The sequence below is a fragment of the Canis lupus genome, chromosome 1 (genome assembly GCF_003254725.2).
Source record: "Canis lupus dingo isolate Sandy chromosome 1, ASM325472v2, whole genome shotgun sequence".
NCBI lineage: Eukaryota > Metazoa > Chordata > Mammalia > Carnivora > Canidae > Canis > Canis lupus.
The window spans coordinates 2,280,433-2,304,662 of NC_064243.1; the positions used below are offsets into that span (position 1 = coordinate 2,280,433).

At 46.4% G+C, this 24,230-nt stretch overlaps 2 long non-coding RNA genes across 4 annotated transcripts; one reads left to right on the forward strand and one right to left on the reverse strand.

Annotated features, from left to right (window-relative positions):
- Window positions 1-213: 213 nt before the first annotated feature.
- On the reverse strand, window positions 214-4,262 carry LOC112643431 (uncharacterized). 2 transcript variants are annotated; one of them, XR_003125798.3, is made up of 3 exons: window positions 4,010-4,262; window positions 3,392-3,499; window positions 214-2,332 (listed from the first exon to the last, which is right to left on the reverse strand). It is a non-coding gene; the product is annotated as an uncharacterized LOC112643431 (long non-coding RNA). The 2 variants fall into 2 exon arrangements; XR_007411048.1 differs by lacking the exon at window positions 214-2,332 and adding an exon at window positions 3,163-3,297.
- A 134-nt stretch (window positions 4,263-4,396) lies between these two features.
- LOC118352300 (uncharacterized) lies at window positions 4,397-21,750 on the forward strand. Of its 2 annotated transcripts, XR_007411429.1 has the most exons (4): window positions 4,397-4,615; window positions 18,165-18,366; window positions 20,121-20,309; window positions 21,257-21,750. It is a non-coding gene; the product is annotated as an uncharacterized LOC118352300 (long non-coding RNA). The 2 variants fall into 2 exon arrangements; XR_004809201.2 differs by having other exon boundaries at window positions 20,121-21,750.
- The last annotated feature ends 2,480 nt before the right edge of the window (window positions 21,751-24,230 follow it).

Consider the following 24,230-nt stretch of genomic DNA (forward strand, 5'->3'; position numbering starts at 1 on the left):
GGACATGAGAGACTCCTAATTCTGGGAAACCAACAAGGGGCCGTGGAAGGGGAGGTGGGCGGGGGGATGGGGTGACTGGATGACAGGCACTGAGGGGGGCACTTGACAGGATGAGCACTGAGAGTTATACTACATGCCGGCAAATCAAACTTCAATTAAAAAAAATATACAAAAAAAAATCATACACACACAAAAAGAATGTTCTATTTTTTCATGTCTAATAAGCCACTAATCTCTAAAAAGTGCAGTAATTTCTAAAGTAAATTTCCAGTTCTCTCTTTGGTGCATTGACCCCCCCCTCAACATTTGCATTAATCCTGTGCCCGTTTAATGTGACAGATTTTAATTAAGCTTAATCTGATGAGAATAAGTCCTGCGTCATCTGCCGCTTGCCCTCATGTGTGGTCTCCAGGAAACATCTTCTGGCCTCTCCCCTGCACCTTGACCTCTGCCTCCTGTCTCTCAAAGGCTGTGTGTAAAGTGGACATTGGTAAATTGTCAGGCAGAGTAGCCAGCTGTCTGCTGATGGTTTTCTTCTGACCTTCAGGGTAGTATGGCCTTCTCTTTTTGGCAGAAAAGATTGGTTGAGTATTGCTTGCTTTCCATTTGCTGATAACTGAACGGAGTGCTCCCCTCAGGCCCAGGGCTCCCAGATGCCCAGGTGAACGGCAGTGCCCGGCCTCACCTTCCTGCAGGAAGGCACCCAGCACCTCTGATTCTACCACTGGTGGTCTGTTGACTTCAGATGCTCCCCAATCAAACCCACAACCCCGACTATCCTTTATGGCAACTCCTTTGGGCAGAGAAGGGATAGTCTCTGATTCCCCCTCTCTGGCTCTTGGCCACTTTGGAGTGTGAACTCTGTTCATGAAAAGTCAAACCCCCAGAACGAATACCCTCACTGCTCAGCTGCAGAGCGTTGTTTAAAAGGATCACAATTCCCAACAGTCAGAGAATACCCAGGCATCATGTGCCTGCCGCCTCCTTTTCATTTCTGGGGGCTGCAGTTTTCCATGAGACTCTTTGTTTTCTTGTTGCGAGCAGGTTATCACACATTAGGAGGTCACAACAACGTGCATTAGTGGGCGCCCGTCCAGTAGGGCCCACGGCCAGCTGGGCTCTCCGAGCAGCGCCGTGTGCAGCTGGGGCTCCCTCCCGAACCCATTCCTGCTGCCGCAGGACCTCGTTCTTTATGGTTGTAGGGCGACGTCCGTCCCCCTTGGCTCGCCCCCACGCCCCTTGCCACGCCGCACCTCCAAGTTCAGGGCCAGGTGCCTGAATCCTTCTGATGCTTTGCAACCCTGGCTTCGCCTTCTGTGAGCAGCCAGAGGAACCTCGTCCTAAGCGGCTCCCGAATACAGGTCAAGCGCGCCCAGAAAACCTCCTCGTGTTACACTGCTGGGCCTTACAACAGAAGTGGGTGACGGGAGTGCGTCCCTCACACCCCCAGCCCCAGGCGCAGGGTGCAGGGTTCGCTCGCAGGGGCAGGCGCCGGGCTGGGGCTGCCGAGGCGGTGGGATCGCGGGCGCGGCGGGAGCGGAGTCCTGGCAGCTGTTGGCTGACTCGGCAGGTGGTTATCACGGGCTCGCTGGTCTGTGCGCATCTTCACAAAGACAGAAGAGCTGCCCTGGGTGTGCGCGCAGGCTGTCCAAGACATTCATATCTCTTCAACTTCTTATTTTAGGGTAACAGCCGATTCACTCGCAGTTGCAGGAAATACCAGACGGCGTTGTGGGAAAACAAACGCTTAAGTCCTTGCTCTTTCTGTTTGGCAGCCGGCTCGCTCCGTATTGACCCGGGGCAAGGAGCTCCAGGCCTGCGTGAACAGCGTGGGGCAAGGGGGAGGGGGGGCGGGGGGAGGCGAATATAGAGGAGGATGCCTCCCAAGTAAGAGCCTGGTAGGCTGCATCGGGGCTGCCTGCCAAACGTCCGTATAAACTATAAGCTCCAGCGATGCCTGGGTGGCTCAGCGGTTGAGCATCGCCCTTCCACCCGGGTTCTGGGATCAAGTCTCACATCCAGCTCCCTGCAGGGAGCCTGCTTCTTCCTCTGCTGGTGTCTCTGCCTCTTTCTCTGTGTCTCTCATGAATAAACAAATAAAATCTTATAAATAAATAAATAAAACTGTAAGCTCCAGGCCTATGTTAGACTATAAAGTTCAGTGGAACTTGTGTGCTGTTTTCATTGATTGCATTGATTTCGGCTGAGTACAACCAGGGCTGGCTGTTCAGGGAGGAGCGAGGAGAGCTCTGTAGGTTAGAAGAACATGCTTCACATCAGGACACCATCCAAGCCACTGTCACAGAGCACGCAGTTCCAAGCTCCAATTATCCTGAGAAAAGAGTATGAGATCGTGTTTCTCATTTTAAGAATGGTACAAATTAGATTTAGTGATTTACTTTGTGAGTTTATCTGAGAAGAACACTGGATAAATCTTCTGATACTTATTCCAGTGTTTATTTTTCCATTGTACCCACGAATCTGCCAAAAGATTTTATTGTCCCATAACATTCTGAAAGTAAAGAATTGTCTTTTCTGTGGAAAATTAGAATAATGACTAGATACGGTTTTTTTGAAGGGAAAAGAAACAAATATAGCATTCTTTGTGATAAAAAGACAGCTACAAGAAAGATAGCTAATTAAATATAAACACTCAGGTTTATGAGTCTTATGAGAGCTGAGATCCTTTGTCTATCTTTCACTGTGGAATCTCCACTGCTTGATGCAGCACAGTGCCTGGTGGACAAGTGCATAATAACACGTGTCTATAGGGTGAAGTGTAAAAGAAACAAAAATATTTGAGAACACATTATAACTATATACTAAACATCTAATTAAAACACCAAAGAAGTTCATAGAATTCTCTCCATAAGATACTCAAATAGTTAACCATATTATAGTCACCATTACGCTGAGTTTCATTCTGTTCTCTAATTAAGATGAATAAAACTCAACATAGAAAGTGCATTAAAAATAATAAAATAATAAAAAAAATGTAAAAAGTGCATTAAGAATCTTGTCCTTTTCAAATCTAACATATTAAGGGAAGAGCTTATTCTTTATATATATATATATATATATATATATATATATATATATATATATTTGATTAATCTTTTGGACACAAAGTTTAATAAATATTTAATTATTAATCATCTTAATGTGTGGACTTCCAGCCATAGAATTCTGACCTCCCATTTGGATTGTGTCTCATTCTGAAAGCACATCGAGTAATGGTCTTGCTGCTCTGGTCAGGTCAGGTCATCTCACAATGGATATTGATCATCATCAGCATATCTAGTGAAGAGGTGGACTCGCTTTAGGCCATTCATTTGGGGCTTATAGAAACGACCTTCACATAAACGTGGGAGATTGGCAGTCGACTACTTACAATTGCTATTCTTCAGAAGAATTCAGTGATGTCCCTCTATCAGTTTCCATGGAAACAGCCATCCAATTATTTTTCACCAGGATGTCCATGTCCTTTTTCCATCACACACTAAAGGTAAAAATCTCAATAAGATTCATTGTTTTCATAACGGGAATGTATGCCTTGCATGAAAATTAAAAACAAACAAACAAACAAACCCTTCCCTGCGAAGTCCAATAAACTATTTCTTCAGCTTTGCCACATTTTTCTAGTGCTTAGACAGATACCCTCGTACATGCGGCAAATGGCAGATGTAAGAGAGGTCTCAAGGTAGAGAAAAACTGGGGCTGAAACAATTAAAACACAGATTACTTGGGATTGATTTTCTTACCAAGAATCCTCCCACCCACAGAAAGTTTCTCCTTTCACCACTGGTTATAAGCTGCTAATCTATTTCCAACTGTTACAACTCTGTCCCACACAAAATAAACATCATGCAAACAAGCATGTCACATACTTGTTCATTTTATTTAGTTGATACAATATCCCCCAGCCCAGTTATAATATACTCTTGAAAATAACTGGACTGGTCCAAAGAAAGAAATCCCCCTGGGCTGAGCACGGTAAGCACTGACTTACTTATATTTCTCAAGCTGTGTTCCGTGGTCATATAGCACAAGGCACAGAGACAAGGGCCTTTGCCTGGAGAGCCAATTCTCTCTGGGGACCTTGGGAGACTGAGGGGCAATAAGCAAGCAAACCGCACAGTAGGACAAGTTGATGCATGAACAGCGTGACTTCAGTTGTGCTTAGATACTGCGGAGAATACAACAAGGGCCATGGGTGTATTATTTTATATTGTGTGGTTGATGCCTTCCATTCTGGGGAGAGATGTCAGGAAGAAGGAGGTCTGACACAGGCAGTGAGACAGCCAGAGGGAGTCTACCTTGAGTCACAAAGGTGGGAAGGGACCGCCTCACAATGCAAGAACTGGACATGTTTCAATCATTTGGATTTTATCCTAGGAGTGGCAAGGCGCCTGGGTCTCTGGGGATTTCTGAGCAGACAGAGGATGGGTTTTCCTGCAGAAGGCATCTGGTTGCTGGGTGGAAATGTGATTGCAAGAGATGTGGGCAAAGGCAGAGTCACTGCAGCCTGGACGTGTGGTGATGGGAGCTTGAACCAGGGTCGGAGGACAAGGAGATGGAGTCACGTCGATGGTTTTAATACACTCTGGCAGCAAAGGTTGGTAGAAATTGCTGGTGGGTTAAACGGGGTGGGTTGAGGGGAAGGGAGGAACAGAGGGTTCCTGGCCTCTCCATGAATATTGGGGAGGTAGGAAAAGCACTTGCTGGTGCCCTGGTAACTTCCCCTCGAGGATGCGGGCCCATCCCAGTGCCCATCCAATCACCCAACTACTGGGAGGAATGGACACAGCAGACAAGGGATGCTTCTGTGACCGATTCCTTCTCAAATCCGACCCCTGTATTTCTGGTGTTTGCAGAACAGAACAAACCTTCTCCCATCCCCCTGAGGTTGGAGGTGAAGCACCTGATAACATAAGCACACACACTGACTGGGTTGGGGGAGAAGCCACTCACTGTGTCAGGGAAAGTGACTGAAAACCAATCCTTCTTGTACAGAATGCTCCCACAAAGAACGTTACACTAAATGGTTTTGGGGGGAAACTAAGGGGAACATTTTATAGGTGAACTTCCAAGAACCTTGTGGCCACTCCGAAGAGTGACCATGGGTGTTTCACCAACGGCAGAAGCAGAACAAATGCATAAGCAGCCCAACCGCTCCACTTTTTGTTTATTCATATCCTTTGGAAAAGTATGGCAGTATTTAAGAGGGCTGAGTGTCAGTTGTTTTTGAAAGTTGCATTATTTTCCATGAGATTACGGAGCATGTCAAATGAATGCGTTGCAGACACAGCATGTTGGGGTTCTGCTTGGTTGGCATCCCTCTGCACAGTCACCCCGTGGGGAGCCCTGTCACCCCATTCCCAGGAGGAATCTGAGGCTCACACTCAGATTCACAGTGTGAATTCAATAATTCAAGTCACAGTGGCTCCAGTATCTCTAATTTCCTTGGCTCAGCGATTTTATTTTATTTATTTTATTGTGGTTTTTATATTGGAGTGCAATTTGCCAACATATAGCATAACACCCAGTGTTCATCCTGTCAAGTGCCCCCCTCAGTGCCCGTCATCCAGTCACCCCAGCCCCCTACCCACCTCCCCTTCCACTACCCCTTCTTGGTTTCCCAGAGTAGGTGTCACTCATGTTATGTCACCCTCTCTCTGATATTATCCACTCATTTTCTCCCCTTTCCCCTTTAATCCCTTTCACTATTTTTTATATTCCCCAAATGAATGACACCATATAATGTTTGTCCTTCTCCGACTGACTTACTTCACTGAACATAATACCCTTCAGTTCCATCCATGTTGTAGCAAATGGTGGGTATGTGTCCTTTCTAATGGCTGAGTAATATTCCACTGTATACATAGACCACATCTTCTTTATCCATTCATCTTTCGATGGACACCGAGGCTCCTTCCACAGTTTGGCTATTGTGGACATGGCTGCTATAAACATCGGGGTGCAGATGTCTCAGCCTTTCACTGCATATGCATCTTTGGGGTAAATCCCCAGTACTGCAATTGCTGGGTCATAGGGCAGATCTATTTTTAACTCTTTGAGGAACCTCCACACAGTTTTCCAGAGTGGCTGCACCAGTTCACATTCCCACCAACAGTGCAAGAGGGTTCCCCTTTCTCCACATCCTCTCCGTCATTTGTGGTTTCCTGCCTTGTTAATTTTCCCCATTCTCACTGGTGTGAGGTGGTATCTCATTGTGGTTTTGATTTGTATTTTCCTGATGGCCAGTGATGCGGAGCAACAGGTGCTTGGCCATGTCTATGCCTTCTTTGGTGAAATTTCTGTTCATGTTTTTGGCCCATTTCAAGATTGGATTATTTGTTTCTTTGCTGTTGAGTTTAATAAGTTCTTTATAGATCTTGGATATGAGCCCTTTATCTGATAGGTCATTTGCAAATATCTTCTCCCATTCTGTAGGTTGTCTTTTAGTTTTGTTGACTGTTTCTTTTGCTGTGCAGAAGCTTTTTATCTTGATGAAGTCCCAAGAGTTCATTTTTGCTTTTGTTTCCCTTGCCTTCATAGATGTATCTTGCAAGAAGTTGCTGTGGCCAAATTCAAAACAGGTGTTGCCTGTGTTTTCCTCTAGGATTTTGGTGGATTCTTGTCTCACATGTAGATCTTTCATCCATTTTGAGTTTATCTTTGTGTATGGTGTAAGAGAATGGTCTAGTTTCATTCTTCTGCACGTGGCTGTCCAATTTTCCCAGCACCATTTATTGAAGGGACTGTCTTTTTTCCAGTGGATAGTCTTTCCTGCTTTGTCGAATATTAGTTGACCACAGAGTTGAGGGCCCATTTCTGTGCTCTCTATTCTGTTCCATTGATCTATGTGTCTGTTTTTGTGCCAGTACCACACTGTCTTGATGACCACAGCTTTGTAGTACACCTTGAAATCTGGCATTGTGATGTCCCTGGCTCTGGTTTTCTTTTTCAATATTCCCCTGGCTATTCAGGGTATTTTCTGATTCCACACAACTCTTAAGATGATTTGTTCCAACTCTCTGAAGAAAGTCCATGGTATTTTGATAGGGATTGCATTGGATGTGTACATTGTCCCGGGTAGCATTGACATTTTCACAATATTAATTCTTCCAATCCATGAGCATGGATTCCATTTTTCCATCTATTTGTGTCTTCCTCAATTGCTTTCAGAAGTGTTCTGTAGTTTTTAGGGTTTAGATCCTTTACCTCTTTGGTTAGGTTTATTCCTAGGTCTCTTATGCTTTTGGGTGCAGTTATAAATGGGATTGACTCTAATTTCTCTTTCTTCAGTCTCATTGTTAGTGTATAGACATGCCACTGATTTCTGGGCATTGATTTTGTATCCTGCCACACTGCCAAATTGCTGTATGAGTTCTAGCAATCTTGGGGTAGACTCTTTTGGGTTTTCTACGTACAGTATCATGTCATCTGTGAAGAGGGAGAGTTTGACTTCTTATTTGCCAATTTAAATGCCTTTTATTTCTTTTTGTTGTCTGATTACTGAGGCAATCAGTACTTCTAGTACTATGTTGAATAGCAGTGGTAGGAGTGGACATCCGGTCCTGTTCCTGATCTTAGGGCAAAGGCTCCCAGTGTTTCCCTATTGACAATGATATTTGCTGTGGGCTTTTCATAGATGTCTTTTAAAATGCTGAGGAATGTTCCCTCTTTCCCTATACTCTGAAGAGTTTTGATCAGGAATAGATGCTATATTTTGTCAAATGCTTTCTCTGCATCTATTGAGAGGATCATATGGTTCTTGTTTTTTCTCTTGTTGATATGATCTATCACGTTGATTGTTTTACGAGTGTTGAACCAACCTTGCAACCCAGGGATAAATCCCACTTGGTCATGGTGAATACTCTTCCTAATGTATTGTTGGATCCTATTGGATAGTATCTTGTTGAGTATTTTTGCATCTGTGTTCATCAGGGATATTGGTCTATAGTTCTCCTTTTTGGGGGGGTCTTTGTGTGGTTTTGGAATTAAGGTGATGCTGGCCTCATAGAATGAGTTTGGAAGTATTCTGTCCCTTTCTATCTTTTGGAACAGCTTTAGTAGAATAGGTATTTTTTTTCTTTAAACGTTTGATAGAATTCCCTTGGGAAGCCATCTGGCCCTAGACTTTTGTGTTTGGGAGGCTTTTGGTGACTGCTTCAATGTCCTCCCTGGGTATTGGTCTGTTCAGGTTTTCTATTTCTTCCTGTTCCAGTTTTGGTAGTTTGTGGTTTTCAAGAAATGCACCCATTTCTTCTAGAGTGCCTAATTTACTGGTGTATAGCTGCTCATAATATATTTTTAAAATAATATGTATTTCCTTGGTATTGGTTGTGATCTCTCCTTTTTCATTCGTGATTTTATTAATTTGAATCTTTTCTCTTTTATTTTTCATAAGGCTGACTAATGACTTATCTATCTTATTAATTCTTTCAAAGAACCAACTCCTGGTTTTGTTGATCTGTTCCACAGTTCTTCTGGTCTCTATTTCATTGAGTTCTGCTTGAATCTTTATAAACTCTCTTCTTCTGCTGGGTGTAGGTATTATTTGCTGTTCTTTCCCCAGTTCTTTTAGGTGCGAGGTTAGCTTGTGTATTTTTTTTTCCCAATTTTTGGATGGATGCTTGTATTGCGATGTATTTCCCCCTTAGGACTGCTTTGGCTGTTTCCCAGAGATTTTCAATGGTTGTGTCTTCAGTTTCACGAGTTTTGATAAATCTTTTTAATTCTTCTCTAATTCCCTTGTTTGACCCCTTCATCTTTCAGCAGGATGCTCTTTAACCTCTACGTGTTTGAGTTTCTTCCAAATTTCTTCTCGTGATTGAGTTCAAGTTTCAAAGCATTATGGTCTGAAAATATGACGGGGACAATCCCAGTCTTTTGGTATCAGTTGAGACCTGATTTGTGACCCAGTATGTGGTCTGTTCTGGAGAAAGTTCCATGTGCACTTGAGAAGAATGTGTATTCAGTTACGTTCAGATGCAAAGTTCTGTATATATCTGTGAAATCCACCTGGTCAGTCTATCATTTAAAACTCTTGTTTCTTTGGAGATGTTGTGCTTAGAAGATCTGTCATTTGCAGAAAGGGCCGTGTTGAAGTCTCTTACTATTAGTGTATTATTATCTAAGTATGTCTTTACTTTGGTTATTAATTGATTGATATACTTGGCGGCTCTCACATTGTGGGCATAAATATTCATTATTGCTAACTTCTCTTGTTGGATAGGCCCTTTAAGTATGATATAGTGTCCTCTTCATCTCTTACTACAGTCTTTGGGATAAAATTTAATTTATCTGATATGAGGATGGCTACCCCAACTTTCTTTTGAAGGACCATTTGAATGGTAAATGGTTCTCCAACCTTTTATTTTCAGGCTGGAGGTGTCCTTAGGTCTCAAATGAGTCTCTTGTAGACAGCAAATAGATGGGTCTTGCTTTTTATCCAGTCTGAAACCCTGCATCTTTTGATGGGATAATTTACCCCTTTCACATTCAGAGTTACTTTTGAAAGATATGAATTTAGTGTCTTCGTAATACCTATTCAGTTCCTGTTATTGTGGATTAATTCTTTGGGCTTCTTTCTTTTACAGAGTCCCTCTTAATATTTCTTGCAGAATTGGTTTGGTGGTCACATATTCGTTCAGTTTCTGCTGATCTTGGAAGCTCTTTATCTCTCCTTCTATTCTGAATGAAAGCCTTGCTGGTAAAGTATTCTTAGCTGCATGTTCTTCTCATTTAGTGCCTGAATATATCCTGCCATTCCTTTCTGGCCTGCCAGGTCTCTGTGGAGAGGTCTGCTTTTAATCTAATATTTCTCCCCATATAATTTAGGGATCTCTTGTTTCTTGCTGCTTTAAGGATTTTCTCTTTATCTTGGGACTTTGCAAGTTTCACTATTAAATGTTGAGGTGTTGGATGATTTTATTGATTTTTTTGGGGGGGGGACTCTCTATCTCCTGGATCTGAATCCCTCTTCCTTCCCCAAATTAGGGAAGTTCTCAGCTATTATTTGTTTAAATATGCTTTCTGGCCCTCTGGCCCTTTTGGCTCTCTCTGGAACCCCAATTATACATAGATTTTTTCCTTCTGAGGCTATCATTTATTTCCCTTAACCTTTCTTCATGATCTTCTAATTGTTTTCTCTTTTTCCTCAGCTTCCTTCCTTGCCATCAATTTATCTTCTATGTCATTCACTCGTTCTTCTACCTCATGAATCATCACTGTTAGGACCTCCCGTTTGGATTGCATCTCATGTAATTTTTAATTTCAGCCTGATTAGATCTAAATTCTGCAGTCATGAAGTCTCTTGATTCCTTTATGCTTTTTTCCAGAGCCACCAGTAGCTCTATAATAGTGCTTCTGAATTGGCTTTCTGACTCGAATTGTAATCCAGATTCTGTAACTCAGTGGCAGAGAATACTGTTTCTAATTCTTTCTTTTGTGGTGAGTTCTTCTTTCTAGTCATTTTGCTCAGTACACAGTGGCTGTATGAGCGGGCTGAGTCAAGAATATCAACCACGACCTAAGTAAATTTCACCCTAGATGATTCCGCTGAGGTCAGAGACCAGAAATTGAAAACAAAGAGCAGAATGAAATAAAGCAAAAGAGCCACTAAAGTGAAAAACAAATTTTAAAACAAAGTAGTAAAAAGTAAAAGACCAAGAATCCCAAAGAAGAAGAGGAAAAAAAAAAGAAAAAGGAAAAAAAAATTAGAAGAAAAAAGGAGGGGAGACTGGGAGATGGTGGTGGTGAGGAAGTTGTAGTGGAGGCAGCATGTAGTCTACCTGAGTGGTTCTAGAGAGTCATTGTCTCGGTTCTGAATATATTAAGTTATGTATGTTAGAAGATGCTCAGTCCCAAATTTATATAAACCAGAAATACTTGTAGAAGGCCCCAACATTGACCACCAAAACAGAAATGAGATAAAAAAAGGGGGGCAGAATGAGTTTGAGGAATCTCACAGAATGAACCAGTACGGTATGCCACTTGGTTTTGGATGCATACTGGTCATGTCATAGAAGGTATTAACTTCTGCCATTGTAGAACAAAATGAGGCAGAGAAAAAAACCATACACAAAACCAAAAAAAATTATATTTTGTGTATCTTCCAGAATTAAGTTGAGTATCTTGAAGAGAATCTAGAATAGGAAAATATATCTAGGACCTGTAATTTTAGAAATATGAAAGTCAAAAGGAAGAATCTTAAAAATGAAGAGGTGGTAAAATATTGTAGTTAAGGTGGGAAAAGAGAAAAAAATGGAAATTTACAGTCTGATATAAAAATGAGTTATACTGGAAAAAGGAAGAAAAAAAAAAAGGAAGAGTACCCTCTGGCTCTATATACTGTAAATCCCTCGACTTCCCCTTGATCTTTCCAGCGCTGCTCGGTGGAGAACTTGCTCTCCCCCTGTCCTTACAGCTGGTCTTCTGGGGGAGGGGCTGCTGTGCTGACTCTCAGGTGTGTGCACCTGGAGGAGATGCCCCGTCCCCCTCCCCCCAGGTTCGAGGCTCAGTGGGAGCTGTTTACCCCGTGAGGCCTCTGTGCCCTAGGGCCCCACCCCTCCCAGGCACAGGTGACACCAGGAGGAACAATGACACTGGCGGTGGCCAGCTCTCCAGCCCTGGAGTCAGGTGCTGCAGTAACCACCACAGCTCCCAGTCCACAGGGGCCTGGATGCTCTGGGGGTGAGGGGCGCTGCTCTGCACAGCTTGGGAGCCCTGGTGGCAGGAGCTCCTAGCAGTCCTGTGCCCTCCCTGCCTCCTTCTGTCCCGTGGGGAGCACAGGATCCTGGGCTGTGTCCCCGGCGCCCTGGGATCCAGGGCCTGTGCCACTGGGATCACGCTCTAGGCCAGGTCCCCCAAAGGCAGCAGGTCCCCCGCGGAGTCCCCCCTGACCCTCGGCTTCTCCCCAAGGCCCCGCCGGGTGCTCCAGCCCTTTATGGCTGGGCCCGCGGTGTGGGGCGCTCTCCCCCGTGCGCCCCCCTCTGTGAGTGACCCCGGGAGACTGGAGGCCCCACCGCCCCTCCTGAGATTCGGCTGGATTTTCCTGCTAAGCACCTTCCTGTCCGGAAGAATCCATTGTGGATTTTTGAAAGTTCCTGCTTCTCCGGGGCTGGGCTTTCCTGTCCAGAGGCTTTTGTTGTGGCCTTAGTCCGGCTCCTCATGGGGACCCCCCCCACTTGATTCTTTTTTATTTTTTTCTGTCTTCCTACCTTGTTATAAGAAGAAACCCGGGGAAGCCCCGGTGGCCCAGCGGTTTAGTGCCGCCTTCAGCCCAGGGCATGATCCTAGAGTCCTGGGATCCAGTTCCCCGTCAGGCTCCCTGCATGGAGCCTACTTCTCCCTCTGCCTCTCTCTCTGTGTGTCTCTCATGAATAAATAAACAAATAATACTTTTTTAAAAAGGAAGCAAAAACCCTTCTCTCTATAACATTCCAGCCGTTCTCTCTTTAAATCTCAGGTAGAATTCGTAGGCTTTCAGGATGGTTTGAAAGTTATCTAGGTAAGTTGGTGGTGACAGGTGAGTTGGAGACCCCTACTCTTTTACCATCTTGCCCTAGCCTATTGGTTCAGCAATTTTAAATCAAAACTCTTCTTTCTTTCTTTCTTTCTTTCTTTCTTTCTTTCTTTCTTTCTTCTTTCTTTCTTCCTTCCTTCCTTCCTTCCTTCCTTCCTTCCTTCCTTTCTTTCTTTCTTTCTTTCTTTCTTTCTTTCTTTCTTCTCTTTCTTCTTTCTTTCTTCTTTCTCTTCTTTTTTCTTCTTTCTTCTTTCTTTTTTTCCTTCCTAGTATCATTTTTAATTACCTGGTGAAATGGAAGAACACTTTTAAGTGAGAAAAAGACAAGCAAGGTGCTCTAAGACCTATTGGTTTTTACCATTGGCTGTCCATTCTCAAGGAACCATGACAGCCTGGTCCCCAAGCAAGACAAGAAGGCAGTTTCTGCAAACTCTCACTGAAAACGGCAGGATCTGTGGCAGGAGAAAGTCGGGGTGAGGGGCTGGAAGCTCGACAGAGATCCCAGTGGCACGCCGGTCAGCGCAGGCTTGAACTAGAGGGCCACACCTCCTTCCTCATCACTCCGGGGAGCACCTGCTCCTCATGGACTTCATGCTTGCAAGAGCTAAAACTCTCACCCAGGTTGTGTTTTCCTCATTGATCTGTGGCCTTAATGGAGAATGTCTTTGCTGCTTCCACTAGTTTTCTATGGCCGCTGGCTGCTGTCATAGATCAGTATAAATGGGGGAGCTTACCCACCACAAGTGTATTCTCTCTCAGCCTGGAGGACAGAAGTTCACAGTCAGACCCGAGTCCCCCGTGAGGGCTCCAGGGGAGAACCTCCTGCTCCAGCATTTCCAGCTTCTGGTGTCTCAGAAATCCTCAGTGTCTCTTGAAGCTCTGCCTCCAAGGATGCATGACTTCTTCCTGTGTCCATGACTCTGGTCCTGGACTCCCTGTGACACTGGTCACTGTGTCAGGGCCTGCCATGCTCCACCATGACCTAGTCTCAACTTGATTACACCTGCAAATGTCGTGGGTCCAAAGAAGGTCATATTCCCAGGGCCTGGGGTGGACACACACACACACACACCCATCTGGGAGCACAGTTACCAACTGGTTTATTTCTGTCTGCTGTCAAAGTTTCTCCAAGTAGCTTAACAGAGTGCAAAGTACTGGTTTTTGAAGCCACTAACCAGGTGATGATTCCATAAAACAGAGGAGCTTACAACTTATCAACCAAACTTTTGAGAAAAAAAAAGTGCTCCTTAAAATCACAAATATACAAAATATGCAAACTAGGGCCACCCTAGACAAACGGGGTGTATCGTCATCTCAGCCCAGAAAAAGTGTCTTCAGAGTTGCAGATTTTTTTCCTAAGGTCATCTTATACTGCTAAAGTGTTTGCTTTCTTTGTGAGGAGAGGACGATTGACCTCAGGCCTGGATAAATGTTCACATACTGGTAAAAATCACATGGGAACTCTTGGGGTTACCTGTTGCTATGTGATGAACCTCTACAGACATGGTGAAGCAAAATGATGTCCTTCATGGTGACCTGTTATGGTTCTGGCTGTGACCTGGGCTCAGACAGTGGCCTTCCTCCCCCCAGCCAATGGTCCATATAGATGCCCTAAGGTGTCTGAATTCGGGGTCAAGCCCAGGCTTCCTCACTCATGGGCTGAGCTACCTGGGGAGACTCAAACAGCTGGGGCCAGGCAGCAGGGGACCTTGAGTTCCCTCTCTCCCAATCTCCCCATCTGTCTCTGTTTCCTCTCCCTCCCCTCCCCCTCTCTCCCCTCTTCATATTCTGCTCCCCCAGCCACCTCACAGAAGAGGTAATAAGCAAAGAACACAGAATCCCTGACTAGATCCACATGAAATCACAGTGAGATTTCTTGTTCCACAGCAGTGAGCACTTTTTCAAGTTTAATAATATAGAGCATTGGCCATGGTGTAAGGCTACCATCTGTTATCACCCTTGTTGGCAGGACTTCCGTATAACAATAAAAATATCTGGAGAACGAGTAGAATGGTTACTATATGAGTTGGGATAGGCTCTCTGCTATAAAAATAATTCCCCAAATCTCAACGGAATCCCAATGGCCAACACCAGCTCCAGTGGACCTGGTGGGAAGAAGAGTCATCCTTCCCCACACAGCCATTTGGGGGCCACTTTCCTGGGGCACTTCACTGAGCACTAGGCCAGTTGAGTCCTCCAGAAGGTCAGGAAGGACCAGGTGCAGGGCACCCCGGAGAGTGGGGAGGGGAGGCCCAGAACTCAGTTTCAGACCCGTCCACACACAGGGCCATTGCCTAGGCCACACACATTAAAATGTGCCTGTCACTCTTCCATGCATCCACCCACGCCACAAGCATTTATTTAATGCCTACTGTATGCTAAGCACTCTTCTAACATATGGATTAATAATGGAGGAGATGAAATGAACACAGAGCCAAAGCACACCAAGAAGAAAGGCAACTTGCAAAAGAGAATAGATCATATTGTTCTTTTTTAGTAATTATCTCAAATATGTACACATATGGAAATTATGAAATAATTAATTTGTACAAATTATTTAAATTATTAAAGTACAAATTATTATTAGTGTTTCTATCTAATGAGCATGATTCTGGCTTCTTACATGCTTTATGCTTCACATTTCTTGTCGTTAGGTTGTTTTTTTAAGAGAACAAGCAAATTTTCCATTGGTGATAAATTAATGTTGACAGAAAAAAATGAGTGTGGGAAAGAGAGAGCCAAGGATGAGGGCAGAGCAGCGGGACAGAAATATCTTCCTGGAGCAGGAGAGGAGCAGGAGCAGGAAAGGAGCAGGAGAGGAGCAGGAGCAGAAAAGGAGCAGGAGAGGAGCATAGAAGAGCAGGATCAGGATCAGGAGGAGCATGAAAGGAGAAGGAGAAGGAGCAAGAGCAGGGGAGAAGCAAGATCAAGAGAGGTACAGGAGAGGACCAGGAGCAGGGAAGGAGCAGGAGCAGGAGCCCAAGAGGAGCAGGAGCAGGAGCCAAGCAGGAACAGAGGAAGAGCAGGAGAGGAGCAGCAACAGGAGAGGAGCAGGAGTAGGAGAGGAGTAGGAGCAGGAGAGGAGCAAGCACAGGAGAGGAAAAGGAGCAGGACAGGAGGAGGAGTGAAGCATGAATAGGCAAGGAGCAGTTGCATGAACAAGAGAGGAGCAGGAGCAGGAATAGTGCATGAGCTGGAGCAAGAGAAGGATCAGGAGCAGGAGAGAAGCAAAAAAGAAGCAAGAACAGGAGAGGAGCAGAAGAAGAGCACGAGAATAGCAAGAGCAAGAGCAGGAGCAGGAGACGAGCAGGAGCAGAAGAAGGAGAGGAGCAAGGGAAGGAGAGAAGGGGCAGGAGTGGAGCAGGAACAGGAGAGAGCAGGAGCAAGATCAGGAGAGGAGCAAGAGCAGGAGTGGAGTAGGAGCAGGGACAGGAGAGGTTCAGGAGTGGAGCATGAGCAGGCAATGAGCAGTTGCATGAACAAGTGAGGAGGAGGAGCAAGAGTAGTGCATGAGCCAGAGCAGGAGAGGAGCAGGAGCAGGTGAGGAGTAGGAGCAGGAGTGGAGCAAGAGTAGGAGAGGAGCAGGAGCAGAAAAGTTACAGGGGAGGAGCATGAGAGGAACAAGAGTAGGAGAGGAGCAGGAGCAGGAGACAAGAAGGAGCATGAGCAGGCAAGGATTAGTTGAATGAAGAAGAAAGGAGCAGAAGCAGGCTTAGTGCATGAGCCAGAGAGGAGCAGGAGAATGAGCAGGAGCAGGAAAGGAGTAGGGGAGGTGCAGGAGGGGAGTAGTACCAGGAGCTGGAGCTGGAGAGGAGCAGGAGTAGGTGAGGAGCAGAAGCAGGAGCAGGAGTGGAGCAGGAGCAGAAAAAAAGCAGGAGCAGGAAATGTGCAGGAGAGGACCATGAAAGGAGCAGGAGGAGGAGAGGAGCAGGAGGAGGAGCAAGAGCAGGAGAGGAGCAAGAGCAGAAGAGCTGGAGAACACCAAGAGCAGGAGAGGAGAAGGAGCAGGAGAAGAAACAGGACAGAAGCGGGAGAGGAGCAGGAGTGGGAGAGGTGCAGGAGCCGAAGCAGGAGCAGGTGCAGGAGAAGTGCAGGTGCAGGAACAGGAGAGAAGCAGGAGAGGAGAAGGAGAGGAACAGGAGAAGGAGAGGAGCAGGGGTAGGAGAGTAGCAGGAGGGGAGCAGGAGCATGAGAGAAGGAAGAGCAGGAGCACGAGAGGAGCAGGAGAGGACCAGTTGTGGAGGAAGAGATGAACAAGAGAAGGAGAGGAGCAGGAGCTGGAGAGGAGCAGGAGAGGAGCAAGAACAGGAGAGGAACAGGAGCAGGAGAGTTGCAGGAGAGGAGCACGAGAGGCATGGGAGCAGGAGAAGGAACAGGAGCAGGGGAGGTGCAGGAGGGGAGTAAGAGCAGGAGTCACAGAGGAGCAGGAGCAGGAGCAGGAAAGGAGCAGAAGCAGGAGAAGAGCAGGAGCAGGAGAGGAGCTGTAGCAGGAGATGAGTAGGAGCAGAATAAGAGAAGGGGCAGGAGAGGAGCAGGACCAGGAGAGGAGCAGGAGCAGGAGCAGAGGCAGGAGCAGGAGAGAAGCAGGCGCAGGAGTAGTGCATGAGCTGGAGCAGAAGCACAGAGAGCAGGAACAGTTGAAGAGTAGGAGGGAAGCAGGAGCAGGAGCAGGAGCAGGATATTTGGAGCAGCAGGAGAGGAGCAGGATCAAGAGAGGAGCAAGAGCAGGAGCAGGAGCTGGAGCAGGAGGAGGAGGAGGAGAGGAGCAGGAGCCGGAGAGGAGCACAAGAGGAGAGGAACAGGAGAGGAGCAGGAGCAGGAGAGGAGCAGGAGCAGGAGAGAAGCAGGAACAGGAGAGGAGCAGGAGGGGAGAAGGATCGGAAGCTGGAGAGGAGTTGGATAAGGAGCAAGAGAGGAGCAGGAGAAGGAGCAGGAGCAGAGGAGGAGCAGGAGGAGAGCAGGAGCAGAAAGAGGAGCAGGAAATGAGCAGGACCAGAACCAGGAGCAGGATGGAACAGGACGGGACAGGTCAAGACAGGGTGCGACAGGGCAGGTTGCAGGCAGCTAGTGACTCAGGGGAGTCCCTCTCCGCACAACTCCTCGAAACCATGACCCCTGAATCAACTGGGGCATGAGAACTGTGGAGACTTGGCCCGTTATATGCGATGTTTTCTTGCTTCTAAAAATTCCTGTAATGTTTTCATTAATGGGTTCCCTCCTGATATCTACAGAGAGGGGATGAGGCCACTCGGGGCATGATTTTCCCTGTCATTCAATGTCCCCTTCATGGAGCAGGACGGACCCCCCTGGTCTGGTCCCAGCTCGCCCACACCACTTTCGGACTCCAGACGTGCCCTCCTGACATCGTCCTTCTGCGTTTACATTAGACACCTGTATAACTTCTTTGACCTTGCAGTTGTTTCTACATCTTCTGTGTGTCCTTTGTAAACTGCATTTGTCGAAAAACCCTCCGTAGTTTGGGCTGATAGCTTCTGAGTCAGATGCTTCTTTACATGAGGCTGAGTGGGTTTCAAGCAAAGGTCCGCACAGAGAGGATCTGTCATCCCCACATGCCTTGGTCCTGGTGAGCGGTCCTCACTGATGGTGACATTTCCTCTCTGCTGTTTCCCAGAACAAAAGCCTGAGAACTGCCTTTTCAACCACATGTCCTCTGTCTCCGAGGGAGGCAGTGGGGAATATCGGCCACCTGAAGTGGAGTCCAGAAGCCACAGAAGATGCCTGAAGCACCTGCTAGGGCCACACACTGTGTTGGGTGCAGGAGATCCACACTGAAGAGAGGCCCTCCTGGCCCTGTGGAGCTCTGTGTGTACAAGGTGAGGCAGACGAGGAAACTGGCACTGACGGTGTGAGTCGTGCTCCCCGACGTGGCCGCAGCCCCGAGACCCGGTCACCACATCCCTGATACGATCTCCAGCGCTGGCTGGCTGCACGTGCAAATGCGCCTTCAGCCTCAGCTGATCGCACAGTTATCACGTCCCGTAGGACCGCTGTGCCCTCTCCCACCCCACCTGGTGGGCCCCACCCATCCGCTCGCTCCTGTGTCTTGGTGACCGGGGGCAGCCCCAGCAGCTGCACACCTGCACACCTGCACGGAGGTTTCATCGCTGATGTTCTGCAGAAGCAGAGAAAGGAAGCCTGTCCTGTAACATTATCTTTCCCGCAGGGAATGAGGGGTTATTTTCACCCTTTTCCTTCCCCAAGGGAAACCTTGATTCTCTCTGCATACTCGTCTTCCTCTTACGCAGGCTGGCGAGGCTGGGGTATCTCTCTTCCCGTTTCTGCTGGAAGATGCTATGGATGCATGGCCTTTTATTATGGCTCGGGAGCCCACCCCACTTTCGTGGAGCACGGGGATGATTCTTTCAGGCTTTCCAAGAACAAGCCACCCCCCACCCCCGACCCTCCGCAAAGCCGTCTTGCCTTGGCCACACCGTGCGTGGACGTCTGCAGTGTCTCACTCTGAGCGACACATTGGGCTGGAGCCCGGGGCAGAATCACTGTTCAGAAGGATTTTCAGGCAGACGACTCCCTTTTTCACTTGTGGGGACAAATTGTTTATTTATGGCCTTTTCCTTCAGAGATTAGATAGCCTAGGTTTGGGGGAGTTTCCCGTAAGTTGCAGTGCCTGCCCTGCCCCAGAACAGTCCTCGCCACCTGCACAGCACCCACTGGCCTTCAAAGACCCTACAGCATTACAACGATGTCATCAAACAGAAAGACTGAGGAGCTCATAAAACCGCTCGTGCTGCCCTTATCTGCAGCATTTGTGAGGAGGACACATCACTCCTTCGTTTCTGGATTCATATTTGTGTCTCTGATTCTAATTAATCCAGCTTAAGAAGACTGCCTGATTTTAGCTAAAAATAAAGGTTTACCATGATTTAAGCTTTTTTGAAATTTTTAAAGTTCTATAAGCAAAACATAGATTGCCTTGGGGTAAATCACAATAAGTAACAAAAAATTGCCTCCACCTAGACAGGTATGAGAAAAGGTAATATTTGAGATCTTAGAAAGTCAGATTAGTCATTCCTTCAGAATCATCCCGAAGCACAGCAATCCTAGATTCCACACTTGTGATGCGATTTCTTTCCCAGTAAGTGGCTCATGATGGCCCCAAATATCAAATAAATAAATAAAATAAAAATAAAGAAAGGAAATGTCTATGTTTGCCCAAGGATTTGGCAATATCCAAAGGGTAAAACTCCGTGTTGTAAAGGAGCAAAATCATAATCTTTATCAGCAAAGCTACTCTTGTTATCTCTTTCATGCTGGGAGACTGACTAGCCTTCTGTACCATCAGCTTTTCCTACAAATTCCTTTTCATGCTGCAATGTGTTTGCATGAGCAAATTACTTCCAAATTCTTATAAAACTTCACATTTATAAGTGTCTCCACTTCCCTCTGAGAGGCAGAGTCCTGTGGTAGCTCAGGCCTGAATCGCAGGGTGAAGACACAGCCCCAAGTGTCTTCACTTCTCAGTCGTCCCATAGGCCCAGGGAGGACCCTCTGCCAGAGTAGAAGCCCAGCATTCTTGGGACCCACAGCTATTTGTCATCTTCCTCTACAGACAGCATGTCCACTCATCACGAGAACATCCCTGAAGAGTGTTTCATGAGTTAATGAATTGCCTCCACTGAATTGCTGGCCACGGAAACCCATATACAAGTGAGACTGAATCGACAGCCTCAGAAGTGAGCACAGCTCCCTGCAGGAGGATTTTTGTTGCCAACAATGGAAGACATTCTTTCGACCCCAGGTAGGTCAGGTAGGGACAAAGGGAGACCTGTAAGGTTTCATACAAACCTCTAAGCATCCTCTGGAGCCCATGACACCTATCCACTCCCCTGTGACAGGCAGCCAGAGGACACTGAGAGCACCCAGGGTACCAGGGCCATGGGAAGGCCAAGCGTCAATGTCAGTGACAAAGGAGCCACGGCCAAAATGTTAAGAAAAATGTTTTCAACACACTTCATTAGAATAGAATACTGCATACTCATTATTTACATTATATAAAATTAGTTTGTTTTTTTTTAATAAGAAGAACAATTTTATTTCAAAATATTTGTATCCCGTTGGCTTCCCGCATGGCACGTATCTTCACTGGTCTTCTCTCTGTGTGAAAGTGAGCTGTGTCCCCCACAGCTGGGGTGCGGCTCCAGGTGGGCAACGCCGTGTCTGTCCTGTTCCCTGGGTGGCCAGTGTGAGGATTCTGGGTGTGGGAACACGGACAGGATGATTCCCAGAATGAGCATATCTTCATTTCGAATTTCTGAAAGTGTAGCAATTCCAGATGTAAGACAATGATTATTCTTTGCTAAATAAAATGAAACCATGGCTGTTAATATTTATTTAAAACACTGATTTCTATTAATATCATTTAGAATTTTACAACGAGAAAGGGACTTATTTGCATAGCTTTTACTGAAAGCAAAGAGGCCATTACAATTATTTACAATCATCATCTAGACTCACAAATGAGTAGTATTTCCCTTTACGATATTAGACGTTAATTAGATTTCATTTAGCTTCATTCCTTTTCTACTTCATTAATAAAACTCGAACATTTCTCATCTCCACCAGTAGGGCCTCCCCTCAACCCACACAATTCTGTGCACTTGGATGGTGTCCACTCTTCCTTGCATCTCCACACACACATGGTCCTGGGAAATGCCCATCACTGCTCACTGCTCATGCCTCCTTCAGCTTATCCACGTGGATGTTTCCTGAGCACGATCTCATCCCCGCCGGCTGCTCAGAGCATGTGCCCCAATGCTGCATGTACCCCCACCCTGCACCCCACCCTGGTCTCTTGGAAGGCCTGAGTTGGCCAGCAGCGCACAAGTTATGATTTAGTTTGAACAACGGTTTTATTTCTTCATCTCTGGAGGCTTCGTGGTCTGACTTCCAACTTTTGGCTCCACTTTTAAAGAACATTTTAGAATATGTTACCACTTTAATACAAGACATACGGTTATTATTTCAAGAATCGGCCTTGGCGTCCAAATCTTTCTGCAGTAAGTCTTGCACAGACCCTGGAATCAGTAAGAAGAGATCTTTTGGGGACACCTGGGTGGCTCAGTGGTTGAGCATCTGCCTTCAGCTCAGAGCATGATCCCGGGGTCCTGGGATAGAGTCCTGCATTGGGCTCCCTGCAAGAAGCCTTCTCCTCCCTCTGCCTGTGTCTCTCTACCTCTCTCTCTGTGTCTCTCATGAATAAATAAATAAAAATCTTTAAAAAAAAAGAAATGATCTTTCTGGTTTGATGCATAATATTTCATTTTTATCTCATGAAATGTATTCAAGCCTTTCCTAAAAGTCGATTTACATACGAAATGACATTTTATTTACTTTTGCCTTCGTTGGAGGAAATACAAATACTTAATATCAACTAGAAGGAAATTCTTTACATTTAATCTCATTTAAAATATTATCAAAATTTTCTAATGATTAGGTAGTAAGATGCCCATACAATTTTTTTACAGTGACCTTGAAAACTCAGGACTGGAGGGGCGCCTGAGGGACTCAGTCGGGTAAGCGCCCGACTCTTGATTTCAGCCCAGGTCTTGATCTCAGAGTGGTGAGATGGAGCCCCACTTCGCTGGGCTCTGAGCTCAGCAAGGGGTGCCCTGGAGATTCACCTCCTGCCTCTCCCTCAGCCCCTCACTCCCCTGCTTACTATCTCGCTCTCTCACCAATAAATAAATCTCTAAAAAGAAAGAAAGAAAGAAAGAAAACCCAGGACTAGAAATTCTATTAAAGAGTGTCATTTATTTGTATGATTTTTGCTTTATGAAACTGTACAAGAAGAACATAGGAACTCAGGAAGTGAAACACATGCCGCTTTCTGAGCGCTACCACCCTTGTGCAGAAGCAGCCAGGGGCCCGCTGCAGGGTGGCCGCTGCTGCTCCAGGGTGTCAGCGTGCCTCCGACAGCATGTGGGAGTCTGCTGTCTTTTTTAATTTTGTTTTGAGAAGTTTGGGTACTTGGAACATTTTAGCATTAATGTAGGTACATTTAGTGGTTTTTTCTTTTATATTTTGCCCTTGGAAGTGTCCTCAGCAATCTTCTTAAATTTCCTCTGCAGCTCCTACCAATAATTAAATATCCTCCTGTTTTTCTCCTGGTAATTTTGTGACTTTAATGTTTACATTGACATCTTTAATTCAAATAATATTTTAAATCATTACTTGGAAAGAAATGGAAATTAATACATCGTTTTTAACATTTATTCATTTATTTTTGTGTTCATGATTGTCCACTTGTTCAAACCCCACCTATAGAATAATCCATCTATTTGACACCATTTGGATATACTGCACAGACTATGTTACGTTCTTACATACTTGAGCTTGATTTAAACCGTCTCTTCTGATCCATCGATCTGTTTCAATTGCTGTGATTTTGCAGTGAACTTTGGTAGCATCAAGAACCATGATCTCCTGTCATTTCTTTTTATTTTTAGAATTTTCTCAGCCAAACTGGCTCCTGTATTCTTACAAATGAGCTTTAGAATCACCATGTCAAGTTTTTTAAAAAGGATTTTCCCAAAAAATGTCTCAAAAAACAATTTCGAGTTTGTGAAAGGCCCTTTCCGACCGAGGAGAGAGCTCTGCCAGGGCTGGTGGCCAGCACGGAGAAGGATGTGGGTGGGAGCTGCCCACCATGTGACCCACTGTTGGTGGGTGTGGGACGGAAGCTCAGGTTGCACACTGGCTCACTGGGGGTGGATCTGGGAAGTGCAGGCCTGTGCCCGGAGATCCCTCTGCCAGCCTCTCTGCTGTAGCACCTGTTGTGTGTGTGCTACCAGCATGCTCCCCTGTGTCTCAGCCTTCCAGTGGGGACGTTTCTGCTGACTGGCCGTCAAGGTCAAGGATTCTTCCCTGAGGCATGCCAGCCAGCTGTCAGGGGCTAAGGCCCTCTCCAGTCCCGCCACCATATTTGAATCCAGCACCTGTTTGGATGCTTGGGGTTTCCGCCCTCTCAGCGGCGTCTGCTGCTCCGCCAGCTCCTGAGCCCCTGATCTCAGCCTGCGCATCGGCTGCAGACCTGGGGCCTGCTTCCCTGAGTCCGATTTCCATGCCACCTCGCTTTCCAGCCCACTCTTTCGTGCCTTTGGTCGCCTTGCCATTTTTGCTGCGAGCCAGGCACGGTGACAGGAGCTGGGGGTCATAGGGCTTCCGTGTGAGGTTCTGTGTTCATCTGGCTGTGAGCTGGGTTGTGTGGCATGGCTGCTGTGGTGCTGGGTGCCAGGGACCTCAGATCCCTGGTGGGCACTCCGTTGGGTCTGCCTCCCATCCTGACCCGGGGCTTCCCAAGGGCCACCCTTCTCGGCTCCCACTGTCATGGTCATGGCCCAGCAGGCATCACCGAGGGGTGGAGGTGGGGGCGTTTCCCAGGGTCCCTTGATAAAGTCTCAGTCCTGTGGTGGCGGGAAGCCGAGGGCTTCTCCAGCCAGAACCCTTGCCATGCAGCTTAGTCTTTGTCTCCCCTGTGCAGCAGCTCCCCTGAGAGCCCTGCACGTGCTGCCTGCAGTGTTCTCCCTCTGGGGATGGACAGGAGGCTAGAGTGAGCTGCAGGGTGGAGTCCCTTCCCCGCTGGGAGAGCCTCAGGAAGCCCTCAGTCTGCAGCGGCCTCTGCCCTTCTAGCCACATCACAGCACTTCCCAGGAGCCAGACA